Below are 26,130 nucleotides of genomic sequence, written 5' to 3'. Positions count from 1 at the left end.
GAGCTGGGGCCCGCAGCTGTGACTGACATTAAAAGCAGCCAATCCCTTCGTCTCCCACCTCCTTCTCCCCTCCTCCTTCCACTACCTTTTCTTTTCCATCAGCAGCAGTTACTGCCTCTGCCTGCTACAGAGCATCATGATTAACGGCAACAGCAAACACCTAAGTTTATCGGTCTATTGATAAGGCACAATTAAATATAGTTTAATATGTATATTATTTTGAGACCCAAACATACACTTTTTTTTTTTCCTCCGAATTATACTCCACTATGCAGCTGTACTTGCAGAGTATTAAAGAAAGGCTGAAATTGTGGCAGGAAATAGGAAAGAAAAGAAAAAGAAAAAAACCCACTACTACTGAAAATGGGCTTGAGAAATTAATTGATTCTGTTTGATTCTGGAGGACCTACATACTCTGTGGATTTTACCCTTTAAAAAGACAGTCTTTAGGGGGGGCAAATAGGAAAAAGATAGGAAAAAACCCAGGGCAAATCCTGTAAATACTGAACACAGTGGGACCTGCTTTTGAGTTTGATGGGAGCAAATTGACTTCAGGTCCTTAGATGACCAGATCAAAAATTGTATGGCTACTGTCTTAATTGGAAATACAGCAGAAAATTCAGGGACTGGATGGCAAAAGGAACTAATTCCCAGACCCACAGGCTCCATACTAGCAGTGTTAGAAAACTTTCACTGTTTCTGTCCAGGTACCTGTGTTTAACCTTCAGAGCTTAAGGAGTTGAATGAAATAAAAGATTCTGCAGATAAGCTTCAGGTTTGGCACAAGCCTATGTACTTTCTGGATTCAAGACCATACAACAGTTTCAGACAGACTCCAGGGCTATCAAGCTGAAACCATTACCATACACAAGTTCCATTTTTACCTTCTCTTCTCTGCTCCAATCCAGACAGAAAACTGGTCAAGATACTCTTATCAAATTGTAACTGAGACACGACACACAACAAGGATTCTTCAGTCAGAGACGGAAGCCTTGACAAGCCTGTAAAAGAAAGTGGCTGTAAAGAGAGGGCAAAACTTGAACAAGCCTTATCATTATCTTTTGCTCATTGAAAGAAAAGCCTATGTCATTGTTTGGGTTTTTTTTTTTAAAGAAGGAAATTCACCTTTTTTTTTTAATACCTGTATCTACTGATGGCAGCTGCTGATGTAAATGGGAGTAAAACTAGAAAATGGCTCTTTACCTGTATCACAGGCAACACAACTACCCAACAGGTTTCAGAGGAGTTTACAAGATGAGGAGGCCAGAGGAAACCAGGCCAGCGGATTGAAACCTCCCGTCTCCTCAGGTAATAAAACCCCAACACTTGCTTTGACCTTCCCCTGCTTTGCTCTTTGTGGTTCACCTTTACTCACTTCCAGACTATGCCACTGCAGCAACCTGCCCCCAAACTCCAAAAAACCCCAAACCACCCACATTTCCCTGTGTCCCCCTCCAGGCCTCACCCGGTGTGCCCATCCCACCGAGACCCCTCTGCTGGGTGGACTGCCTCTGCCTCCTTCCAACAGCAACTTCTGCCCCCACCGCTCTTTCCTCCCCTACCAAACTCAACTCCAAACTGCCATTTCTCCAAGCTCCCTCCCCAAAATCTTTCATTAAGCATTGTTCTTCCCCCACCTCATCGCAAGCCTAACAGCCGCTCCTCTTTCAGCCTCGCACCCCCTCACACTCCCACCCAACCCCTGTTCCCCTCAGAGAGGCGAGGTGCGTCACCTCACCCTGCGAGCCCGCAGCCCCTCACCGAAGAAGGGGGAAAGGCAGCTGGGGGAAACCACCCCAACAACCGGGGCTGCGCTCCCCCACACCGAGCTCCCCTTCCCTCTGCCCTGCAGCTCCCGGCGGGGGGAGGAGAGAGGAGGCAGCGGACCCTGCCGGCAGCCCCGGCGGCACGGCTGCGGCGCGGCACCGCTCTTCCCGCCAAAAGTGTGTGTGGGGGGGGGGGGGTCGTGGCCGGGCCGGGCTGCGTGGAGCCCCTGTGGGGAGGCGGGGGGCGGGCGGCGGGGCGCCTGGCGCCGCCGGACGGGCGTGCTGTGGGACGCGGGGCTGGCAGCGCGGGCAGGCCGCGGGGCTCAAAAACCCGGCTACGAGGCCCAGAAACTTCAGGGTGGATTCAACAGGACGATCTGGTAAGTCTTGCGACCCAGTTAAAAAAGAAAAAAAACTCTCAGGAAATGGAGGCAGAAGGCATCTTCCCCACACACCGTGGCTCCGGGGCCCTCCTCTCGCTGCGGCTGCCCGCCTGCGTGGCGCTGTGCCCCGTGGCAGCAGAAGCGCTCTCCCCGCTGGGCTTTTGGCCACAGAAATCAAGGTTTGGGGGGAATCAAAATGTGTCATGTTCTCAGACCTTTAACTGCCCTTTCCGTGCTGGCTGTCTGCTCCTCTGCCACCCTGCTGTTAGAAGGGCCCTGCACAGCCAGCAAGGGGCAATACTGAAGGGCAGGAATGTCACCGTAACTCGCAGAAAAAGGAAAAAAACCTGTTTATTTGTCTAAATTACCAAATTATCCACACCACTGTATTAATACAGGGGGTGAATATCAGCATAGATCTTTACACTTAACATCTTTTTAAATGCCAAGATTTGTATTTTAAAGGGCATTTAATAGGAGATTATGATGTCTGCACGTAGATAAACCATATCTGGGTCATGATATTAATACAGAGATGAGCAGTCGGACAGTATTGTCCATCCAAAACCCAGCTTGTGTATTTTAGAGTTCACTCCATTGGGGAAAATGAGTTAACAGAGCCATGGATGTTACAATTCCCCACTTTACGCCACAAAATATGTGTCAGCGACATGGGTGGAATAGGACCAAAAACATGGTAAAAAGCACGTGATCCTGACTGGAAGATTGGGGAGTTTAAAAAACAGAACAAACACCAAAAAAATGCACATAACCCCCCCCCCCCACACACCCCCGCAAACACACCCCCCCCACACACCACCACCCCACACCAGCCCCCCAACAAACCCCAAACCCACACCTTTTGGGCCTCTTGGTTACCTGTTTTTTTGATTCCATAGGAATATTCTTCTGTATGACCTATTGCCACAAATTTGACCTTTCATCCTAAAGTCTTTTTGAAAAAATGTTTGGACACTTCCTGATTTCTGAATAATCAAATGCTGTTTATTTGTTCATATAGAGCAAAATCCCATTTATCTGTACCCCTTTGATCTGAAACTCACTCCTTTGAATCTAGGTTATGTCCCCCTGGTGTGAATTACTTATACAATAACTCCCTCAATTATTTGAAGCCCTGTTTATCCAAATGTTTTGATGTTCCAGAAGTATTTTTAATAAACAGGGCTCTGCTGTCATTGGATATATCAGATGTCTTTGGGGATGCATATAGGATGATTTCCCCTGACCTTATTCTGTATCATCTTGTGCTTAAATGAACAGGCAGTGTAAACTTAAGGGTATAGTTAGAGTATTGGCACCATCTTCAGTACTTTTGCTTCTTTCCCCATTAATTGTTTTTCTTTCATTGTTCTCATTAAAGGACTAAACCTCAGAAATTTCACTCAGGAAGGACTCAACACAGATGCCAGCAACAGTTTGCTTGAGTAAGGAGTGAATAAAAAAAGTAATGATCTATAATTTTGCTTAGTTTTGTCGTACTTCTGAAACAAAGCAGAGCAAAATTGTTTGCATTTTTGGCATTTTTCACCCACTGCCATTGACAGTAGCTTGTGTCTAATGGAAGTCCTCAAGTTCATTTGTTTTCTTAGACACTTGCCATTGTCATTCTTACTCCCATGAGAATCTTAAGGGTCAAGATGAATCATGAAGTGATGAAAGAAGCAAAAGGAAAAAAAAACAGGTCTATGAGGACATTTTGGTTGGAACTAGATGATATTTAAGGTCCCTTCCAACCCAAACCATTCTTTGACACTTTATTCAGTGTCTTTCATTTGTTCAGTTGAGTATGTTTGTGGAATTAATAATAGAAAGTAAAAGAAGTAAGTTTAAGAGTTCCAAGAAAAGGCACCAATAAACCAGTGTAATGAGCATGGAATGAATCAACAGTCTTCTTGTGGTAAGAAGAGTTCACATAAAATAGGAGATTGCCTCCAGTTGGAATAACCTAATAGATAGTCCCAATGATAAGGATATACGAAGGATAAGCAGGACAAAAATACTCAGCATTTGCAATGTCAGAGTCCATTATCCTGAATTAAATGTTCTATCCACATGCCTATGGACACATTACACCCCTTTGATAAGTGGTATTGGAAATAAAATATTTTGGGAATTAACCTCATTATAGAGATACTCCATAATAAACTAGGCCAGGTATCTGATGGACATTAGGCATCAATACTGTTGACAAATGGGTAATACCTATATTGAGGATAACTATTACCAGTCTGCAGCATCTCCAAACAGATGCTAACAGTCTAAAATTGAGAATTTGTCCCCTTTGCATTACATATGTACCATCTTCCTAAGAAGCGGAGGCAGACCCTAGGAAAAGAAAGGATGTGATTTCAGTAAGTGGATCATGTTTCAAATTCTTAGAACACCCGTAGAGTTCAGACACTTTTCCTACTAGCCAGCAAGTGCTGAGGAACTTGAACTAGTTAACACTGGTTACTGGAAGACAGTTCTTCCACAAAGACTGTCACATTAGCAGCTCCTAAAGTGGTCCATGTCACCCAGCAGAGGTATACCATGATAGTATTTAGATAGATACTTTGGATGTTTTTCTGCTGTCATTATTGCTGGGTTTTATTTATTTATTTAACTATTATTATTAGGATTCTTGGCATTCTGAATATTCTAGTACCTCATTGTTAATATTCACCCAGTAAAATGAACTGTTGGATCATCATTGATGCATCATCTTTGTTTCAAGCTGGTTTAAGGTAAAAGCTTGTAAAATCTTTAAGAACAGAACAGATAACTGCTTTCACAGTATTACTTCCACTGGACTGTGGAGTCTGTTTATCATTTTGGAAATACTAATGTCCTTTTCTCAAGCTTGCTGCTGTCATTACCTGTGCCTCACAGAACTGTTAAACTATTAAGAAACAGAAAGGTCTTTCCAGTTTAATAAGGCAATGTGAAAACCTCTCTCTAAGTTTTTTTCATACACTGAGCTTTGTATTTCATAAAAATATGAATACTCTATACAGACACATAGGTTCAATGTGTGAAGTTTTTAACTAGGTCTTGATGGAAACCAAACTTGAAAGGAATCAGACACTTTGGGGTAAGGTAGTTCTGTGATAACTGACCTCTCTGAGGTACAAGAGACCAAAACGATGTTCCTCTTGGGTTGTTAGAGCAAGTGTCTCCCTACCCTAATATCATGTCTCCAGCGGTGCCTGCAAACACAAGCTTAGAGAAGAATTAAGTCCAGGGCAAGTGTGTATGATTCTTCCCTGCAGTACTCTCTCAGGAGCTGATTGTTTTCAGCTCAGGGACTTCCTAAGCCAGATGTTGTTTCTGTGTATGCTGTAGCCCTCAACAGATTTCTTTTTCCGTGAGCTTGTTTTTGTCTTCCCTTAAAAATTTGACACCATGACAGATGGCCAGCTATCTCTTCAGATTATGTGCATACTTCTCAGAAGACAGTGAATCCTTGAGACAAGTAACATCCATTGATCAATGCTGAAGAACTCCAAAAAGAAAATAAAACTATGAGTGAGGCACCATTCTTGAAATCGTGCAGCTGTATGGAACAGTTCCAGCTGCAAGGTGACTGCTCAGGAAGCCTAGAAAGAGTAGAGCTGACAGACCAGAGCATTTGGTGCTTAAGATGTAGAAAATAGGCATGTGAAAACAGAAACACAGTTTCTGGCTGTGCTTTTTTGTTGTAGAGTAATTCTATCCATTCAGCTTCTGCTACAAAATGTGTGTGCAGCCTGATCACAAGCTGGCGGACTGTATCATAAAGAAGTGACTGTTAAGCACATATAAGCAACTATCATGGATGTTTTATAGGCACTCTAACAATGCAGTGAAGTGTGATTGTGATGTGAAATACACTGAACAAAATAGATTTTTTCACAGGTGGTTCAGTGGAACTTTCAGTCAACATCCTAGAATATCCCTGCATTTCTCAGCAGAGATGTCAAGTAGCCTAAAAGGCTTTGACCGGGATGAACAAATGAAAATATTAATTCTCTAGACCAGGGGTCCTCAAACTATGGCCCATGGGCTGGATACAGTCCCCCAGGGTCCTCAATCCGGCCCCTGGTATTTACAGACCCCCCCCGCCGGGGGTTGGGGGGGAAACCAAGCAGCCGCAGATGACCTCCTGCCGCTTAATCCACGCACCAGCCCCCTGTTTAAAAAGTTTGAGGACCTCTGCTCTAGACCACAGGGGAACTTTAACCAGAGAAAGTAAGAGGTACAGTTTGAGTTAAACATGCACCACCTATCTACATGGCTGGACACACAGTTCCTGGACAGGCACTCAGAGCAGTCATGTGAACACAGGTAGAGCTGATGGCCTTATCCTGCTCCCCTCTCTGGCTGAGTCCATTAGTGAAAAATAAATAAATAAATAAATAAATAAATATTTGCATATTGTGCATGCACAAGGTGGATGCCTCCAGCAACTGGACTTACACAGTCAGTCTACCCAGTGGCAGGCCCCTGGGTCCCAGTCTGCTCAGTTGCTGGCACCTGTGCATACAAGCCAGTGAGGCCAACAGCCCCACTCCCCCCTGCCTCCCCTGTGCTCTCATGGCTAGAGATGCACAGGTGCTCTCACAGATGGAGCTGGCCCTTTGGAGACCCCCTCACCCCCTTGTTGCCAGGTCACTTCACCTTCTCACCATCCCTTAACATGTCCCACCCCTAGGCAGTGAGCCCCTTAGTCCGAAAGCTGACGGAGGGATCCTTGATTTGCGTTCCTGCCAGCCCCTGTGCTCATCTCGGCTTGTGATGATCGCCTCTGCCATGGGCCTGGGAGGAGACCGGCAGGGTATTATTTGGGCACCTCTCTCTTGTTATTCTCTCTGAGCTCCTTCATGGTCTTTTGTCACACAGAACTGTGTGTTTTGCTGTTGGGTAATTTGTCTTTTAACTACAAAAAACACTTTGATTCTTGGTTACAATAGCTTGCCATTCCTACTGCAGGGAGAATTGTAGAAATGACCCTCAGACAGGAATTGTCATACAGGAGGCATGCTGTATCTCTTGGAAGATAAGGCATACCTGGCATTTGACACACAGTGGGAAATCGCGAAGTGCACACATTTGTAGTGATTTAGCACCCGCTGGGAATTTGAGAAAAGGACATCCAGCCCTAGGTTCCCACAAAATGTTGGAAGGAAGATTTAGAAGTAAAGACAGGCCAGCAGCTGATGGCAATGGCAAAATGATGAACAGTCCCCTGCTCCATAAAAATACATTATCCCAGGTATTTGGTAAAAGATAAAGAGATTGGCAAGGTGAAAAAGTGGGACTTTGTATTCACAACAGTCTCACAGAAAACAAAAGGCATTACTCAAAAACAATAAAAGAGTGCCAAGCTGAACAGTGGGCAAATAGAACAAAGGAGCCAAGATCCTGAGGCCACTATGCACCGGTAGGCAGATCCATATCTGTTCATCAAATTGCCACACATAGCAGTGGCAAGTGCAAAAGATAAGCTTTAAGGAAGACAGATCACAGGATGGTAGTTGGGATGAAGACTGCAAGTCAGGTGTAGGTTAGCAACAGCCAGCACACTTGACAGCAGAATCAAGCATAAACCAACAGGAAGAGTTTCATCTGATGAAAGTAATTAAAGAACTGAAGAACACTTGGAGGGGTCAACAGGATATTGCTCATCAAAAGTAAACCAGCTACACGATTCTTCTACTGCTAGTTGCACAGGCGAGGAGGAAGAGGCTGTTCTGAAGATTTGCATGCTGAGGTCTATTAATTGGTGCAAGTGGTTGATTATATTGCTCAAAATGCTGGGTTTTCTTATCACAAAGGAAAACCAACATCATTTCCCTTAAAATGTATTTGCTAACTGCACCAATCGTTTGTTCATTTGGGAAAAAAAGCCCAACAAAAGTAACAAAAACCATACACTGTAATACTAACACCTTCCTCAGTAATTGATTTTCTCCAGAGCCTTTCTGTTCAGTGACAGACCCAAACACATTCAGAGTGGGAGCACCAGATACTAGATACAATATTTATAAGATACTAGAACAATACGTGGATAATCAAGCTATGCTTATGCTGCTAACGTAAAAGTACAAAAACAACAAAACCTGAAAAAGCCAGCTCCAGAATCCCTGAGGTATTGAACAGGGCAGTCCAGAAGGCTGAAGCACTTTCCCTGCCTCCCCAAAGAGCAAAGAATTGTAGGAGGGGATTTCAGACTCTCTAAAACCTATGTTTTAATGACTTTAAAAAAAAAAATAGAAAAAAGTAAAGGAAGTTCTGAAGTTTCCCTAGAACCATTCAAACACCAGAAGGTCACAGTTCCTAGCTCCATAGGTGATGCAGCTTTTCAGAGAGAATGCCAGCCTGTTGGGAAAGCCTCTGGTAAAATAAAACAATACTCAGATGAAAGTTATGAGGATGACCAAAAGATGAACAGCGAAGTGCTTTTTAAATCCCCACCTGCTGGTGATATAAAAAGCTGAAACAAACTATAGCATTGTAATGATTAAATGATTCAGCTGGAACAGTAAGAAAGTGTTACAAACTGGTTGAAGAAACAAACTTTGGAAAATAGAACTCTGCCACCTTACCCAGGTTTTGCTTTTGGTTAACTTCATGAGCTTCGGCAAGTAACTCTGACCAAGAATTGCCAAACTAAATAGTGAGTTTATGTGTCACAGATACTAGTCACTCCACTGGCACTCCTAAGTATCAGTCCTATTAAAATTAGTTAAAAGTAGGCAGCCCAAAGTTGAGATGTCTAAAATCCGATTATTGCCTTTAGCTTCCTTTACTTTTGTTTCATTCCTTCTCAGAAAATACTTCCAACTCACCTGCTCTTTATGATATACTTTGAGGTCTTTGAAAAGGGTCCTTGAAAAATCTGAGATTCTTGAAAAGTTGTATCAGAAATGTATTCTTTGCATATTACTTTTGTTTTTTTCACCTGCCTAGAAGTGAGAACTAACACTCCAACCACAGGACTGAAGGATCTTCTTTTTTTTTAGTATGGTCAGTTTGCACTGACCATTGCAACAGTTCTGCTGAAAAGCTGGGACACAACTGCTCTGAAGAACGGTCCACGAACCCCGTGGGAGTAGCAGCACACACTATTAGCATGAGTGCCTACTTCAAATCGCTCCTGCCAAGGCAAAAGTTATTCTCTCAGAAAAGCAGTAAATCAGATCACCTGCTCTTTTTTTTCACTGTGGTTAGTAGGTCACATACACTTAAGGATAGATTGAGCCCTCTAGGCATGGGCTTGCCTCGGTTAAGGTACAGCATGTACTATAAGAGGAGAGTCCCAGAAAGTGCTTTTTTTCCTTCTCTAGCCTTTTCCACCATGATTTTTTCACATCTTTCCTCTGTGTCATCCTTTTTTGAGTGTCCAGAATTTCAGGAAATGCTAAGAAGATGGTCTCGATAGAGATAACGTTTCTTTGAGGGCTTCATAACAGCCAAATTCCAAATGCCATCTTTACTCTTTATACACCTAAATGTAAGAAAATGTCTACCCAGTGATTCACTATTAAAACATCAGATAAAAACCTATGGAATTTCCAGTTTGTCATGAGCTGGACAACTTTCCTTTCCTTTGCATCTTTTCTTTGCACAGCCCCTGAGATGGAGCTAGTTGATTGTAGAATGTCAAGTCTGTAAAATACAAAATTAAAAAAAATATATATCCTGGTGAAATCCTGAAATGTTTGCTAAATCTACGGTATTCATTATGGCAAGGTAGAAAAAAGTCTTAAGGGCTTCTCTCATGACAAGACTTGCATGACACTTGTTAGTAAAGAAAAAAGAAAGTTTGAATTCAATGTATGCCGTCATCAGCTCATACACATAGATCCCATTAATATTGACGAAAATCACATGGATGCACCAATGGGACAGTAGACCCGTAGCTGAGTTAAAAGTGTCTGCAGGAAAAGAGTAGCAAAATGATAGTGTCTGTACAATGTACCTCTCTTTCTCAGTGCTCCGGAAGATGCTTTTACATACCCTAACTCAGCAGCAGTTTTGTGCTTTTTTACTGATGGGAATTTTCAGACCCCAAGTTATTTCATTAGGTAATACCACCCATATTTAAAATGTCAGACTCAAACTGCATTTCCCAGTGTGAACGCTGAATACCAGTGCCCGAAGGAAAGTTTTATAGCATCGATTAACTGCAACCATTTGTAGAACTGACAAAGCGCTGCGTAAAAGGTTTATTCTGACTTTTAGATGTGAGTATTGTGCATCATTTTTATAACATGCAAGCCAACAATGATGTACTTTGTTACTGCAGGTCAGAAAAACTTCACCCCAGTGGATAAATCGCAGAGACTGACATTAGCAATCCCAGCACTTGCAAGGCACAGGATGAGAGAGACCACAGAAGAGGTATTTAATTGGGTTTTCCTCTTATCCCACTTCTGGTAAGAAAAACAAAATATACCTAAATGAAGAACACACAGCTCATGTGGGAAGAAATACCAGTGAAACAGGCCTGAACTGGAATGGTAGAAGTAAGCAAAATACCTGTAATGAAGTTAGATGAGAATAGTGTTGTATGTCTTTTAAAAGTCCAAAGACCAGGTCCTGAGCAGGTATAGGTAAACTTCTAAAAAATGTACCAAGTAAACAAACATCAGTGGTGGTGAAGTCAAGACCTGGCCTTAACACTGTTTCCATTCTGGTGGCCATTTTTACCAAAATTAACACATTTTTTTTAAAGGGCAATTACTGCTGCATGTATGTTCTTCATATTAGCATTTAAATATTATTAGATGCTATGCTACAGTTTGATGTAGATGTCCAAACTTGAGTAAGCGCTGTATCTTAAGAAGTACTGATCAGACATAAGAATGTGACAATCCTGCTCCCAGTGATGACTCTCTCCAGTTCACAAAGACAGGCATGTGCTACAGAGAAATAAAATAATTTACCCAGCATCGTTTGAGAGGTCTACAACTGAAACAGGGTTGAAAACAGATTTGGAGTCCCAATTCAGCAGCCACAAGGCAGCTTTTTTTCTCTATCTCTTGCCAAAAGCCATGAAATCTTTGAACACCCAAAAAGCAAAAAAACACCTAAAATACTTTCTGCTAAAGCTTAGAGACTTAGTATGGGGTCATGAAGTCCATCTGATTATTGATGATGTGAAATCAAGCTGACTATTTCAAAGGAGACAAGTAGAAACAACTTTGCCTGAAAAACAGAAAGAATCATGAAGAGTTTAAAACCACAAGGGTCAAATACTGTTGTTGTTCCCATTATAGCAAAAATTGTGTGATCAGTGACAATAGTTAAAGATACTTGTGACTCATAGGCACTTCGGATAGAGTTCTAGATGGCATAAATAGGAACAGGGACACACAGAGTAAGAAACATGACAGTAAGATATATAAAGACAGGAAAAGATTTGAGTCTGCAGATACTGATACAAACGATACTGAATCCTGCCATTTGAGAGATCCTTCTGCAAAATGGACCTGTTTATATGTGACAGACTTCTGGCTCACTTTTTGACAAGTCAGTTCTGTGTGAACCTAAGTCAGATGTTTGAGTACCAAGATCACTTAAAAAAATTTCCACTCCACCTGTAAAGATTTGGATAATTGCAAGTCAAAAGCTTTTTGCCCTCTCATGCGGAAATCATGGTGGTAGCTCTGCCAGCATTAGTAACAGTACAATGCATTTAAGTTACTCCCAGCTACCTATACAACTGTGGAAAAGAATGTAGCACATTACCTTTGTGTTCTGTATTGTCTAAGGCAAGGTCTTGAAAACCAATACACACGAGTGACGTCAAACATGGAATTTCACAGATGGTTCTCCTAGCTGGTCAATAATTCTTGATGTCACAGATTCACAGTAGTGAATGATTGTCTATGCAGTGACAAGTGTATGGAGGGCACAACACACTTAAATTGGTGAGGTCTGGCACCTCCTGTCCGTACACCAGGTTTCCTTTTTATTTTCTCCCACATTTTAATCCGTCCTCCTGTTCGTGGGGCACCTAGTGCAAATGTGTGTTACTACCCTCTAGTGGTCAACGTCGCAAAGTTGAAAGTCCTCCTACTAAAGACAGCTGGGGTAGGGGGCCCTGATCTCAGATTGCAGGCAGGTTTTGTAGATAACACTATTGAGATCCACCCCAAAAATGCATTTGTGTGGCAGAATTGAAGCTTGTAAGCATGTGAACAAATCCATTATACACAACCTGGCACAGGCTGCCCAGAGACACTGTGGATGCCCCATCCCTGGATGGGGCTTGGAGCAACCTGGTCTAGTGGAAGGTGTCCCTGCCCACGGCACGGGGTTGGAACTAGGTGATCTTTTAAAGTCCCTTCCAACCCAAACCATTCCATGGTTCTGTGGTTCTGTGTGTGTTCTCCTAGCCTTCGGGGGTAGGCTGGGTACAGTGGAGTTACAGGTAATAACTCTAACGCTAAAACAGGCCAGAGTTCTCTTTGCTTACATCTGTGGCTCCTCAGAGAACAGAGCCCCTGTGAATGGCATCTCCAAAATTCTTCTGGGTCTTCTCTGTTGATTGCTTAGGTGTTTACACAACAGATCCCTATGGCTGCATCTAATCATAACTCAACTGTCAATCACTTTTCAGCATTGGGAGCAGTGATTTTCTATTATCAGTTCGAACTCCTTTAGGTATTAGTGTAATATATAGCATGGCATGAATACTGGGTCTGAAAGTACAAACAGACAAGCTCAGATCTTCAGCTAATGTAAATTAGTATCAGTACCACTGACCTCATGGATCATATTATTTGAAGTGAAGAGGAACTCCCCTGTCCAGTGAACTTTTAGCTTTCTATTTAAGCAGAGCTGCTAGTAGTTTGACACACACTTCATTTTTTAAAACTTTAATGACGATTATGTGCAATTCCCGGAAATATTTAAACAGCACATTTAAGCCTCCTTTGATCATGAAATGGTTAAACATGTGAAAACACACTACAAAAGACTTGAACAGAGCTTTCTTGACTGGACTAATGCCAAAGCTATAAACCAATATCTTGATGCTGAAAGCTATGAACAGCTACATGAGTGGCTTAGGATTGCATCTTAAGAGCAATTTGTATGCATTATTCTGCATAACTGTACATCTGGTGACAATAGAAAACATGGTGCATAAACAGGCATAGCCAGGGTTACAGACAATAAATTCAGGCAATCACTGGCCTTTTCTGTATCGAAGCTATTGGGGTTCCCTCTAACAGCCAGGCTATCCTTGATAAAAAAGCACTATCAGAGCCTTCTAGGGCAGACAAGGAGTCAAAAGCCACAAACAAATTTGCTTTACTACTTTGGGGAGGAATGGGTAAAGGCTGTGGAACAGAATAGCATCTGTGGGCTCTCTCACTTCCCTTCAACCCCTATTATCTGCAAGTAACAAGATTTTAGCTTTCTCGGTCACTGTCACCGTGGAGACCATGGTTCCCTCAACTGTGCAATGCAGCCAGATACCCACCTTTGTGAAACTGCAGGCGAAGTATCCTTTTCAGCCTGCCAAAGCCACAGTGTGGTTGGCAACACGGGACAAAGAACCAAAGTAAGAAATAATCACGGGAAAATGATTGCAGTAAAGTGATTTTTATGCTGTGGTATCCATTTCTAGTAGTAGAAAAAGAAGTCTCCCTCCATAACATGCACTTCATGAGTTCCCATTGCTGCCGAAGGTATTTTTTTCCATAGAAATGCAGAAACACCAGTTTCTGAGGAACTTTGATTGCTCTGAAACGAAAGCATTCTGCTTACAATGCATAAAGGCATTTCATGGGGAGCCCTGTACTGCGTAAGTCAGAGTGCAGGATGGACACCTAGAGAAGAAGCTTTCTTTTAAACAAGTTGCACTGAGATGTTTCATTTCTCTTGTTTCTTTTTTTTCCCCAAAGCAACTTCTTATTTTACATAATGAAAATTAAAGTGATACTGTGTATGTTCAAAAGAGTTGTCTGTTACTTGTAGTTCTGACGCAGCTTTAGCTTTGGACAGGGAGTTGCAATTAGCATATGGTGGAGAGTCTGATGTTTGAGCTGTAGGTGGTGGTGTTGCGTTATGGGAGTTTAAGTTCAGTGAGGGTGGACTACTTAAAAGGAGGACATAGAGGCAAATTGGGGTAGCTAATGAATCAGTTGCCTTCAGCTGCTTGACAATAATCAGCTTTCCTTTATCCTCAGTTGCCTACGTAACATCTTTTAGAAATGTGAATAAATATGCAAGTCTTACATTTCAACATGATTTAGGAACAGAGGTAGCACAGCAATGCAAGCATAAGTGGACAGATGCCAGTCAAATAATGGGAGAGGTTATCTTTATGAAGAAAGTGCTTAATGACAATTCTGTTCACCATTTTGCCATCTTTATGTAAACTCATTCTTCAGTAATGTGGTGTTTTAGATTTCAAAGTACATTTTGCAGTAGACTTTTTGGTTTCAGTCAACATAATGCGCAATTTGTCTTGCAGGCAGAGTCTAATCTAACACCCAATAGAGATAATTGACTTGAGTGAGATTTGCATACACAGGAATCCCATTGGTTTAGTATTTGTATACAAATCAAGGAATTAGATCTTACATCTCTATGAACTGATACAGCCACTGTTCCTATTTACAGGAATTTTGACTTACCTTGTGGCTTAGAACTTGTACGTAAAAACATCCATCTCGCTTCATTAGTAACTTATTCTTTGTTACAACACTGTATTTACACTGATTTCCACTGGCAGAAAGGAGACAAGCACTGAGGCCTCTGCATTTGCTGCATGAAAAATGATACTTTCAGCTCCAGCCCATAAACTGGTACCAGAGTGGCTTCCTTGTGTGGAGTCGAACTGACAGACACGCAGGGATATCGTCATTCTCTTCCACATAGCTGTTGCTAGGTGCCTGTCGGTAAAGCTCTCAGCCCCCACCATCACTTGTGGGCAGATCTGTGGCCAACAAGTCAGTGATAAACGGGAATAACTGCCCTGCTTCTCCCCTGCAGTTGTTGATATGAAACCGTATATGAGTTCATGTCATGCAAAAAACCCTTTCCAAAATCCCCCCGAATAAAAAATCTTATTTGGGACCCCCAGCACGTGAACAAAGGATTTTTTCTATAGCCTCTGAGATTTGGCAATGGGCTGGTGTCCCCCTGCAGCATTAGGCAGGCATGGTCCGTTCTTTGCTCAACACAGCAACTTAGCCACAAGGGCATAAGGTATAGTTAGCTGAGTCTTTGCAAAGATTTGCAGATGGAAGATGCACTATGGAAAGAGTGAAGAGAAAGCAGGAAATACTGAAAGCAAACTGGAGCCCCTTGGTCTTTCAAGAAAGAATGTCACCTTCACCATGCTTTTGTCTAAAGGTACCTTAAAGAGCAACAGCCTGAGAAGGGTGAAGTTAAACAAAAATTTGAGGCTGAGAAATTACTCTGGATACAGAGAGTCACAGGCACAAATTCGGTCATGCATTTAAGTGGACGCTTAGAATTAAGCAGTTGGAGTGCTTACTTAGAGCAATTTCCAGACAAAGACGGTACTTAGACGTCACTCTGGGGACATTCAACTCAGACTGTGCTTAACCTAGGTTTTTCCTCCTTCATCATGCTCTGAGGAAGCCTGCATTGCTCCCAACTCTTCTGGGGATATGGAAAAGTGAATATGAGGATATTGGTATGAGAAGCTGTCAGTCTCTTAGGCTGTAGTTTTGTTTTTCTTCCCTGGTGACAGAGCTTTCTGTGTCCTCCTGGCAGACACTATTCAGCTTAATCATCATTTAAACAGCCGGTTCATTACTCTCATGAGTTTTCATGCCAGCTAACAGTTTTAGAGTCGCTTTTCCCTGATCACACTAAGACATTCAGATCCCTTCTTCATTTTCCTTTGCTTGATCTCCACAAATGCTGACACATGCTAACTTGACTCAAGCTTGTTGCTAACCCAAATAATCATAACAATTGCTAACCTCCATTTAATGTCTTCAAAGAGGGGATTTTGGTAGTTTTTTTGCTATCTGAAAAGTTGGATGTATCTGTGTTATTTGTCAGGAAGGTCATTCAAGTCCAATTCAAAAGTGTCACAGATGACAGATCTCTGGTAGGATACTTTTTAATTAATTTAACTTAATCTACTTAATGGATTTACTTGTAAGTTATCAGAAAATTCACTCAGAGCTTATGTGCTGTAAGTTTGGGGATGATACATGGAGTCTTTTTGCATACTGCATAGAGGCTGATGCCTTGTTTTTGTTTAAAAAGCAGTGTTGTGGAAATGTATTCAGCAGTGGTTTTGCTGTTTTTCGTATAACACTAGCCTCATCACTAAGGTTTCAAAAGCCAGACAGCTTTAAAGTTGGGAAGTTCCCAAGTTTAAGCTGATTGTAGTGTAACACAATTGCATGTCAGAATTACATTATTTTTTTTGTCTGACCATACCTCTTTTAGTGCAAGAGTGTTTAATTTTAGCTAACAAAATTAATTTCATTATTATTGCTAAGTGGTTAGCAGACCTTACTTATTTACTGAATATTAATGGAATCCTTATAAAAAGACAATTACTGATTTCCCCTTTGGTTTTTCTATGGTCGTCATCACTGTAGTGTGCCAGAACTTCACACTTTTTTCCCTACAACATTCTTGTTAGCTATTTTTATTCATATTTTCCAGATGGAAATTGAGACAAGACTGGTTTAAATGGAAATTGTTTAGTCACTTTGTGTTGGGCATTGTAAATTAAATAGTTCTCATTGATGCTAATTTTAGCTGCAGATTCTTAGTACACCTGATCAGATACTTAAGGAGTAGGAAGCAATTAATGAGCACATGTCAAATATGTGACTTCTTATCTTGCAGTGTGTTATCTGAGGAGTATCACAGTGGTAGGGAAAGAATACAGTTTCCCAGGGTATCAATGATGACCTTAGGCATGAGCCCATTCTGTCCTCTTCTTAGCATCCCCAGCTCCATTTGCCTTGGCAACATCCCCCACCTTCCAGCCTTGGTAACAAATGGGGAAATATCATGTGGAACCAAGAAACAGCAATGAAATTTGAACTAATATATATAAAGAGAATGGAAGCATTGGAATTTAGTTGTGAAGAGCCCGGAGGGAATACTTGGTAAAGTTACTAACAACAGACAGACTCCTTAACTGCCCAGATACTTCATATGCTGTCCAATAGTTGCATTGCCAAAAAGGGGCTAGGTCTCTGCTGGAATTGGTATATGATATCCTTTGAAACAGATGCATTGATTTGTGCTTCATTTAGGTTTGTGCTGACAGTGAGAATCTGTCCCAGGAATACCCGACTCCTGACTTCCATCACACCCTTTGAGGGCTACTGAATGCACAGCAAGACAATAATTAGTATTAATATTCTCAGTGACTAACTGGAGAAGAAAGATGGAGCAGGGTTGTTGTGTTGGCCGGAGAAAAGGAACCTAAGTCAGTGAGAACTGGGGAAAACCTAACTAAAATAAACATAATTTGGACTAAATTAGTGAAATACAAGTAAACCACTGTAACGATGGAGGGGTGGGGGCTGCTTGTTTTCTTTTCTGTTTTCCCTGTGAATTTACCAAAAAATAATTGGTGAAGAAAGGAACTGTGGCAAAAGTAATTCAGCATAAAAAACACGGGACTGTGTATACTTCTCTAATTGATCATGGTTTACATCAAAACCTAATATTGTTTATACTCAAGTGATCTGGGGCTTACTATTTCATGTGGGTTTAGTATGACTGTCTTTGTGTTTACTTTAATGGAATGTGGAGCTTGACATCTTTACAGTGCTCCTTCTTCTGAAGAAATTGTGAAGTGGAAGGTGAACATGCTCAACTATGTAATGGAATTTTTTTTTTTGTTTTAATTTCTTCTGTTGTTTGTTTTGAAAAATCAGAAGTATATTGCATCCCAAACATTATATGAAGGATAACGTGGAGGTACAAGTAGTCATTTAAAAAAGCTTTTAAAATGAAACTAATAGTAAAATATTGAACAATTATGCAAAGCATTCAAGATTGATCTAATTCATTGCATGGAGCTCATAGTTCTGTAACTCTGTCTGCTTTATGAAAATATTATTATTCTTTACAGCAGTTGTCAACATTTAACTAGCTTGGATTTTTTGTAAGAGCTTTTTCTATGGCTGTTCCTTTTCATAGGTCTGATCTAGAGCCACTGAAACTAATGGGAATTTTTCAGGTGACAGTGCTTTGCACCAGAAAAGCATTACTCTGCCTCTTGCCCCAAAAGAACTAAATACATAGCAATTACTAAATGGATATGTTTGTTAAAGGCCCTGTGCAGAGGAGACTCATGCCCTGCTGTTCATTCCTACCCTACGAACTACAGATATGTGTAATTTGTAGTAAAGTTGCACTAACCAATTTCTTTCCCTTTTACGAAACGCAGATTTTATCCAAGTGTTTCCAGTCCTCACCCCATCCCTGTGGAAAGCATTCTGTCTGTGACCTCTTTGATTTATAGTCAGAGAATTCCCACAGAAGCACCCCTAGAAATCTCAGCCAGGACAGTTTCAAAGGAATCAAAAGGCAGTCCCTCTGGTAAGCATATTCCATAAATTTAGGGATTTACAGGTTGATCCTAGTATTTTAAACTCCATTTAGAAACCTAGTGGCAGCTGCTACAGACCCAGAAATATTGGTGTCATAATAATTTTGTCATGATGGTGCTTTGAAAATTGGTCATAGAATTGTTCCTCAGCTTGAGTTTCCCAGGGGCACTAAGATAAAGTGTAATGCAGCTAAATAATCTTGAAGCAATAGAAGGAGGGATTACTCTGGCAGAGATTACCTCTGGAAGAGAGAGTTGCACTCTTCTCACCAGGTACAGATGAGAATATTGATAATAAATCTGACTGAGAAAAGCTTTAGCATCCTTCTCTTTTATCTAAACAGTAGAATCCAGCTGATATGTTTCTAAGCTAATGAGGCCATCATATAGGACACTTTTGTGGTGGCTATGCAGCACTAGAGAACCTAGCCTGGTGTTTAGATTGTGTAAATCAGCTCTGTTATCTCCTCACTAAATTGGCAAGTACTGTCATTCCCAAAGCCTCCAATAGCTTCAGGAATCAAGCTGCCATCCCTAACTTTATACCTCTGCTTCAGGACAAAATGAAAGTGCTTCTCTTAATACCTAGAAATCCTTTGTCCTCACCCCACTCATTATTACAATGTCTTGAAATTCAGCTAGAATGCTTAAGTAACTGAAGAATAATCTCCAGAGATTAAGAGATCTGCAACAAAAACAATAGGAAAGTGATCCCTAGAGTAGGGGGCTTTGTGATTCTTCTTTTGTTTATGTAAGTCCATAGCAGCTTCACAGAAGTTACAGCAGCAGAAAAATCAAATGACAAGAGCCTCCAGCCCCACAATTACTGCTATTTAATTACATCTTTTAAAATGAGGATTTTCCAATGTAAAAGGGGAATTTGAAAGTGGAGGGAGAGGCTTGTGTGAGTTTTTCACAAAAGGCCCTTATATTTCCTGTTACCTGCTTTTGTTGATCTGCTTTTATATCAGTTTTTATGTTGTGTTTTGTTGTTTTTTTTTAAACTTAGTGACCTACCCTTATCCCATATGAGGAAAAGATTTGGGGGTTAGTCTTTTTACTAGACCTCTGTAAAACTAGAAATGATGGACACATGTTTATAAATCTGCATAGTCTTCATAGACTTTTCTTCCTTACAGACTGAGAGCTTCTTTACCTGTTTAAGTATCATCAGGTACAGCTCCAGAGATATCTGCACTATCTCTGCAGACAGCCATTTGGTTTCCCCTTTCTTGGCAGTCAGTCATTTCACTGTTGTTCTGGGCTGAGCAGACACATAGGTCTTGGATTTGCCCAGGCCAGAGATTAGATCGCATTTAAGTGGCACTGCAATTATAACATTTTCTTCTTTCCTCTCTTCTCAGCTTCCAGATTTGCTTCCTATGCTGCCTTCTTCAGCTTCCAAAGTGTTAATTCCTTTACTGTTTCAAGTAGCCCAGCCCAAAGCATCTTCCTTTCCATAACCTGTTTCTTTCCTAAACTGACAGATATTTTTTCCCCTCTGAATCTTTTGCAGTCTTCATTTTCTGTCCATCATGTTTTTCAGTCAGTCTGCCTGACAAATCCTCCCTCACTGTGCTCCCAAAAACTTGGCTTTTGATCCAGTGTTCAGCCATTTCACCTCTGGGCTTCCAGTGCTGTAACTTGGAAGATACAGCAATAAAGCAAGCACAAGGAAGACTAATCCCTGAAATGGACTAGGTAGTTCTCCTTCCTATTCTCCCCCAAGGCAAACACATTGACATTTGGAGTTAAGTTAAATTCTGACTATATAAAAAGAAACTCCAGCTTACCTATAAAGTTTCTAATGGCTAGCACTGAGAGTCCCTCAGAGGGCAAAAACTGGGGCAGAACTTGCTGCAAATTCATAGTAAATTTCTCTGGGTAATGGCAGGGAAATCATTCTTCCTTTATATAAGCAAATCTTACTGTGCTCAGGCACTCTAAGGAAAGCTATTAATCCTGGGCCTGATCTGTCTTATACTAGTGTAAATCAGAAGGAAATCCCCTGAAGTCAGAGAAGTTACAAAAATGCATAAAATAATCTTAAATTATTACTAAGGCCAGGAACCCTGTTATGAAAATATGGACTAAGCCTCTGCCTCTCCATGCAAGTTGGCACTTCTAAACTTGCTAACATGAGGAGCAATGTGATCTAGCAGGCAGAGCACAGAAATAAGAGCTGGGAGGCCTTGACTGTATTCCTGGCTCTGACAGTGACATATTAGGTGACAATGAGCAGATTATTTTACTTTTGTAAGCCAACACTTCCCCTTTCACCCTTGGTCTTGTTGGTCTGTAAATTCTTTGGTCTCAACAGGACCTTTTAAGTCTGTCATAATGTAAGTAATAACGAACTGACCCTTGCGAAGACTAATTCTGAAAGAAAATTAAATGGGACTTAGATATACTGAAGTTACTTAAGAATCAGAAATAACATATCAAGGTATTGTTTATTAGCACTGGGATTATATAACGCCAGAGCAATGAGGCTGTTTTGTTACTGCAAGACTCATTTGTCACAACAGTCACAATGTTTTCTTAACATGACAAGAGATCGGTCTATCTAACTTGCAATTAGGGACTAAAAAAAAAAGCTTGACGAAAAGATCTGACCTTAATTTCAAAAATTAACACTGTGACAAAATACAAACGAAGTGCATTTTCAGTTTAATTAAAATGCCACAATTACAATGTAAATAATTGTATTTTATTAATCATTGGCATTCAAGCTTGAGACTGGAGCAATACTAATGATAATTAAGTTGCTGGTGCAGAGTATGGTGCCTTAATAATTACATAGTAGTTGATACAGAGTGCTAACTAAAACTGGGAAGTTCTGCATAGCAATTATGTTATCTAAGGCTGCTAATTAGTTATGTTAATTTAGAATTACTTTAGTTTCCTGTGTAGACTGGGCTTGTTAAACTGCAAGTCCCCATTGTCACTTCTGTCATACGCAACAGAACTGTTGCTCTCTTTCCCTTTCCATTGAAGTTTACACAATGACGTTTCACATCATCAAAGCATTCTCTAAGGGAGATGATTCTACAGCATCTTATACTGTATTTGTTAGTTACTTGTCTGGCATGTGCAGGTAGCAGCATGTTTATAGCTCAGGATGCTTAATCACGAAAAGGGCTCTTCTGATTGTTAGTGTCAAAGCGGAGTCCACTTTCAAAAGTCATTACTAGTCCTTTTTACAGACAGAAAATAAAAAGGTTATTTTAAGGGATATCAAAAGAATGAGGACAAGAAACTAAGCTGGTCCAGAGACAGAATTAAAGCAGTCATTGGTAATTCCTGCTTGCAGTTATAATGTTGAGGACTGTGTTTTAAGATCTGGGCTCCTGAGTCAAGATATGGGCAAGGAGCTGTGAAGCCTGAAATGCCAAATCATTTGAGCTGAATGTAGTGTAAAGTAGACGTTGCAAATAGCTTGAGTGCACTAGGTCTCAAATGTAAAGAGAAATTGAGAAAATACCCTGCAAGGGAAAGTGAACTGGACAAAAGGCCCCACTTGTCAATTTAAAATTCTCCAGAAATATAGACATCAAATGGAGGAATATTAATGAGTACTTTCCTTCCATCTGCAAGGAATGACTGTTAGGAAAAGGAAAACAGAGGTGCAGTCGTCTTTCAGATACCGCTTGAGTGGCTGGGAGTCAGTAACCAAGTGTCCCAACTCCTTTTACCATCCCATGACAGAGTGGTTGTCCCCCAGTTTGGGAATGGGTGACATTTCTTCTTTACACCTTCTCATTGGGTTGTTACAGATAGCCATAAGATCTCCTCTTTGCCTTCTCTTCCTAAGACTACAAAAACCCACTTCCCTCAGCCTTTCCTAATACCTTTTATGTATATATATAAGCCAAGATCCACAAGGGCATTTGGGCAACCCACTCAACTCCATCACCTAAATGCCGTTATGCATCATGGCCTGATTTATGAACACCAGACAGTCTCTTTGTTTCTTAGACAAGTAAGTTGCTTTGCCCCTTTTGTGGAGTAGCTTACACCCACTGGAGGCAAAACCTTCTTTAACTGATCCTTCCATTCCCTGCCTTTTTGATCTTAATAGAGAGAAATACATACTCCCTATGTATTCACACAGTGCTTTAAGGGATAGGGGACGATGGTGACAAGTTCCTGCCCGGCGCAGCAGGTGAGTCTCTTCCATGACTACCCCACCTTCCCGGGTGCCCTTGTGTAATAGGTACAAGGTTCTGCAAGTGGAACCACACCGTGGTGAGGACGATGGTTCATCTAGGCTGGAGCTGTCTTCGAGGTTAAGTTGTCCTAGGCCCTACATCAAAACACTTTATTAAAAAAAAGAAAAAGAAAAAAAATGGTTTGTTGTCATAGGACACCCTCTTCTGAGGGGAACAGAAAGTCCAGTTTGCCTTCTTAGGGAAGTGTGCAGCCTTCCTGGGGCCCAGGTTAAAGATGTGATGAGATGAAACTTCCTACCCTGGTATAGCCCTTGAATTATTATCCATTAATGCTTTTTCATGTAGGCCGTGATGAAGTTGCAATAAGAAGTCCAAGAACCATCAAATTAGACTTCAGGGCCTTGAGACAACTGGTTAGGGGATCAGAAGCACAAGTAGTGTTCTCCTCTGTCCTTCCAGTTGCAGGGAATGATGAGGAAAGAAAGAAGATGACCTAGCAGATCAATAACTGGCTCTGAGACTGGTGTCAACAGCAAAATTTAGGGTTTTTCAATCACAGGTTGGTCTACACGACACCAGGCCTGCTGGCGACAGGTAGGGTACACCTGTCTCAAAGGGGAAAAAGGATCTTTGTGCAGGAGTTGGCAGGGCTCATTGGAAGAGCTTTAAAATGGATTTGTAGGGGGAAAGTGATAAAACCAGGCTTGCCAGAAATAAGCCTGGGGGCAGCAAGCCAGCGTTTGAGAGATGGTGTGCTAGCAAGGTCCTTCAGTCTGCCCCATGATGTGCTGAGTACATGAGAGCACATCTGAAATGTCCTGTACTAAAGTGTGCAGCATCCCAGCCATCTCAGTGCAGGTATGGGATGGAGATCCACATGGCAGCAAAGACGCAAGGGTTGCTGATGTGTTAGAAACCATGTAAGCACCTGAGAACAGTCGCATAGGAATTGGAGCTTCTCCCCACAAAAAGGTGTCAGGATCAATAGCCCAACGTAAGTGTGTCTACACCGGTCTGTGCAGCAAGGGCAACAAAGAGGAGCTGGATGCCATTTGTGCAGCTGTAAAACTGTGACGTAGTTGCTCTCACGGAACCATGGTGGGATGACTCACACAACTGGAGTGCTGCAATGGATGGCTACAGGCTCTTCAGATCTTGATGATCTTAAGCGTCTTTTCCAACCTAGATGTTTCTGATTCTATTCCTTCATGTCTTTAGAGAAACAATCTGAGTGCGGCCAACATGGAATTGCAAAGAATGTGCCTTTTTCTTTTCTCCTTTCTATTGGCAGAGTAAGGGATACAAATCAACATTTTGTGCTAATGCAATGGCAACATCAAGAGCTTTAAACCCTGTTCTTATGTTTTCTAACATGTGCTCTTCTTTGATGTTGACTACTTATATTGTGAGGATAAGTTTCTAATTTTCAAACATGTTGCTCTGAGCTTGTTTGAAAAGGTATTGTGGCTATGGGGAATCTCCAGAGATGATGGTACAAAAGAGTCGAATGCCTCCCTCTTCGCTCAGCTTTTCTGCATGCAGGAGCTATTTTTAATATTACAAATTAATACATATGGGGAAACAGTTCCTCTCGGCATTAGTGTCAGCAGTATCTGAGACTGAAAGATACAGAGAAGCAGGGCTGGCAGCTCTGAGGGCTGTGTTGCCCCAGGCAAAGCAGCAAATCTCCCGTGTGGCATCACCCACACATCTTTACCGGACAGTTGGCTGTCCCTAATGTTTTGCTGCACTTGCCAACCCCAGTGATAGGGCTAGCCTTGCAAAGAAGTTAAGCAGATCAGCTTGCTCAGAGACACTGTATCCCACAACTAGCAGTTCCATGAAGAACTAGCAGCTCAGAGCCCTGCTTATCAGATGTTGAAGGTGTGGCTGCTTTTACTTTTTTTTTTTTCTTTGGTGACTTTATTAGGTTTTGATCTAGGCCTGAAGTTTTAATTTGTGTCTGTATGTTTTCATAAAACATCTGATTGAGGACCAAATTCTGTTCCAATTACTCTATAATATGATTCAAAAATGTTACATGGGAATGGATTAATTTAGTTCCACATAGGGACTTTAGGGCCTCATTATGAACTTTGGAGTCCACATAGGAAATCATCAGGGCTATAAAAGAATGATTTTTATCTTCCTTAGAAACCTGCTTGAGTGGAGATGTGAAACAATTCTGCCAGTTGAGGTGTGAAACTTAATTCTGTTGTTATTTTCCTAGATTTGTTTCTAACCTAAGCAAAATTGTTTTTCAAGGAGCAAACACTATTCAGAGAGGCAGACTTCTGTTTTCTGTGGACAACTTTTCACAGTTATATGTAACTCCAGAGGCACTGATACCCCTCATTCAAGCTGCTTAGTAATTTTTATGACCCCAATTTTACAGAACATGCAGCTATCAGGACAGGCTGAAAAACTCGCATATGCTGCCCTATACAAAAAAAAAAAAAGTCTTGCATGCTTGCATGTAGCCAGTAACATCCTTTGCAGTATCACAAAGCATTTTTTGAACATAAACCAATTATATTGCCCCAGCATGGGTATCTCAACTGCAAGTTCACAAACAAGGAAACCAAGATGGAGAAGGTTTAAGGAACGCAGTTAACAGGAGGTTTGTGGTTAAGACATAGACTCTAGAAATCTTTACCAAGTTCCTCATGCTGTAATTACTGGGCTGCAATGCTGAAGTGCTTCTCCCTTGAAGCACTGCTACTTTACAGCCGCTCTCCTGGCTATCTCCTGCAGACCATCCAGTCCCTCTCTGAGTTTATTTGGTTATTTTCATTACTGTGGCAGTGTCAGCAGAGGCAGTTCATCTCTTTGTTCTGCATGTGCAAGCTGGAGGGTCTCTTTTAGGCAGCTGTCACATACCACTTGCTAGCTGCATGACCACCACAGATATGAGCACTTCTGTCCAGGAAATTCTGAGGTGAGCCACTTAGCAAGCTGCCTCTGTATGGGAGCTTTGTTGAGAAAGCCAGAATGCAAAACACTCCAAGACCTGAACTGCCTCTGACAGATGAGCCATTTCCAAATGCTTTTCATATACCACAGGGTAAGAGCAATTAGCACAGTTCAGCTGATGTGCAGCAAGGTCGTGCCTGCTTGTTTCAGTATCTTCAGCCCTAAGGTCCCAGCACAGTATGCGTCAGGCCATTTCGAAAATTTGGGCTTTTGTCTGAAGACAGGTCATCCTGCATCTGCTTCTCCTTCAAATCTCCCCCAAAGTACAGACA

At 41.5% G+C, this 26,130-nt stretch overlaps 1 protein-coding gene across 2 annotated transcripts in view; it reads left to right on the top strand.

Annotated features, from left to right (window-relative positions):
• Nucleotides 1-2,044: 2,044 nt before the first annotated feature.
• The window catches only part of TOLLIP (toll interacting protein), a 66,691-nt gene continuing 42,605 nt past the window's right edge, over nt 2,045-26,130 (top strand). Inside the window, exons 1-2 of one of the 2 annotated variants that reach the window (XM_056353887.1) lie at nt 17,901-17,979; nt 18,552-18,703. The gene's annotated coding sequence lies outside the window, so the exon portion shown is untranslated. Of the gene's footprint in view, nt 2,147-17,900; nt 17,980-18,551; nt 18,704-26,130 lie in introns of those variants that run through there. The other variant, XM_056353888.1, reaches the window with a different exon arrangement.

This window comes from Falco biarmicus, chromosome 10 (genome assembly GCF_023638135.1).
Source record: "Falco biarmicus isolate bFalBia1 chromosome 10, bFalBia1.pri, whole genome shotgun sequence".
NCBI lineage: Eukaryota > Metazoa > Chordata > Aves > Falconiformes > Falconidae > Falco > Falco biarmicus.
This window is presented reverse-complemented; position numbering and strand designations above follow the sequence as displayed.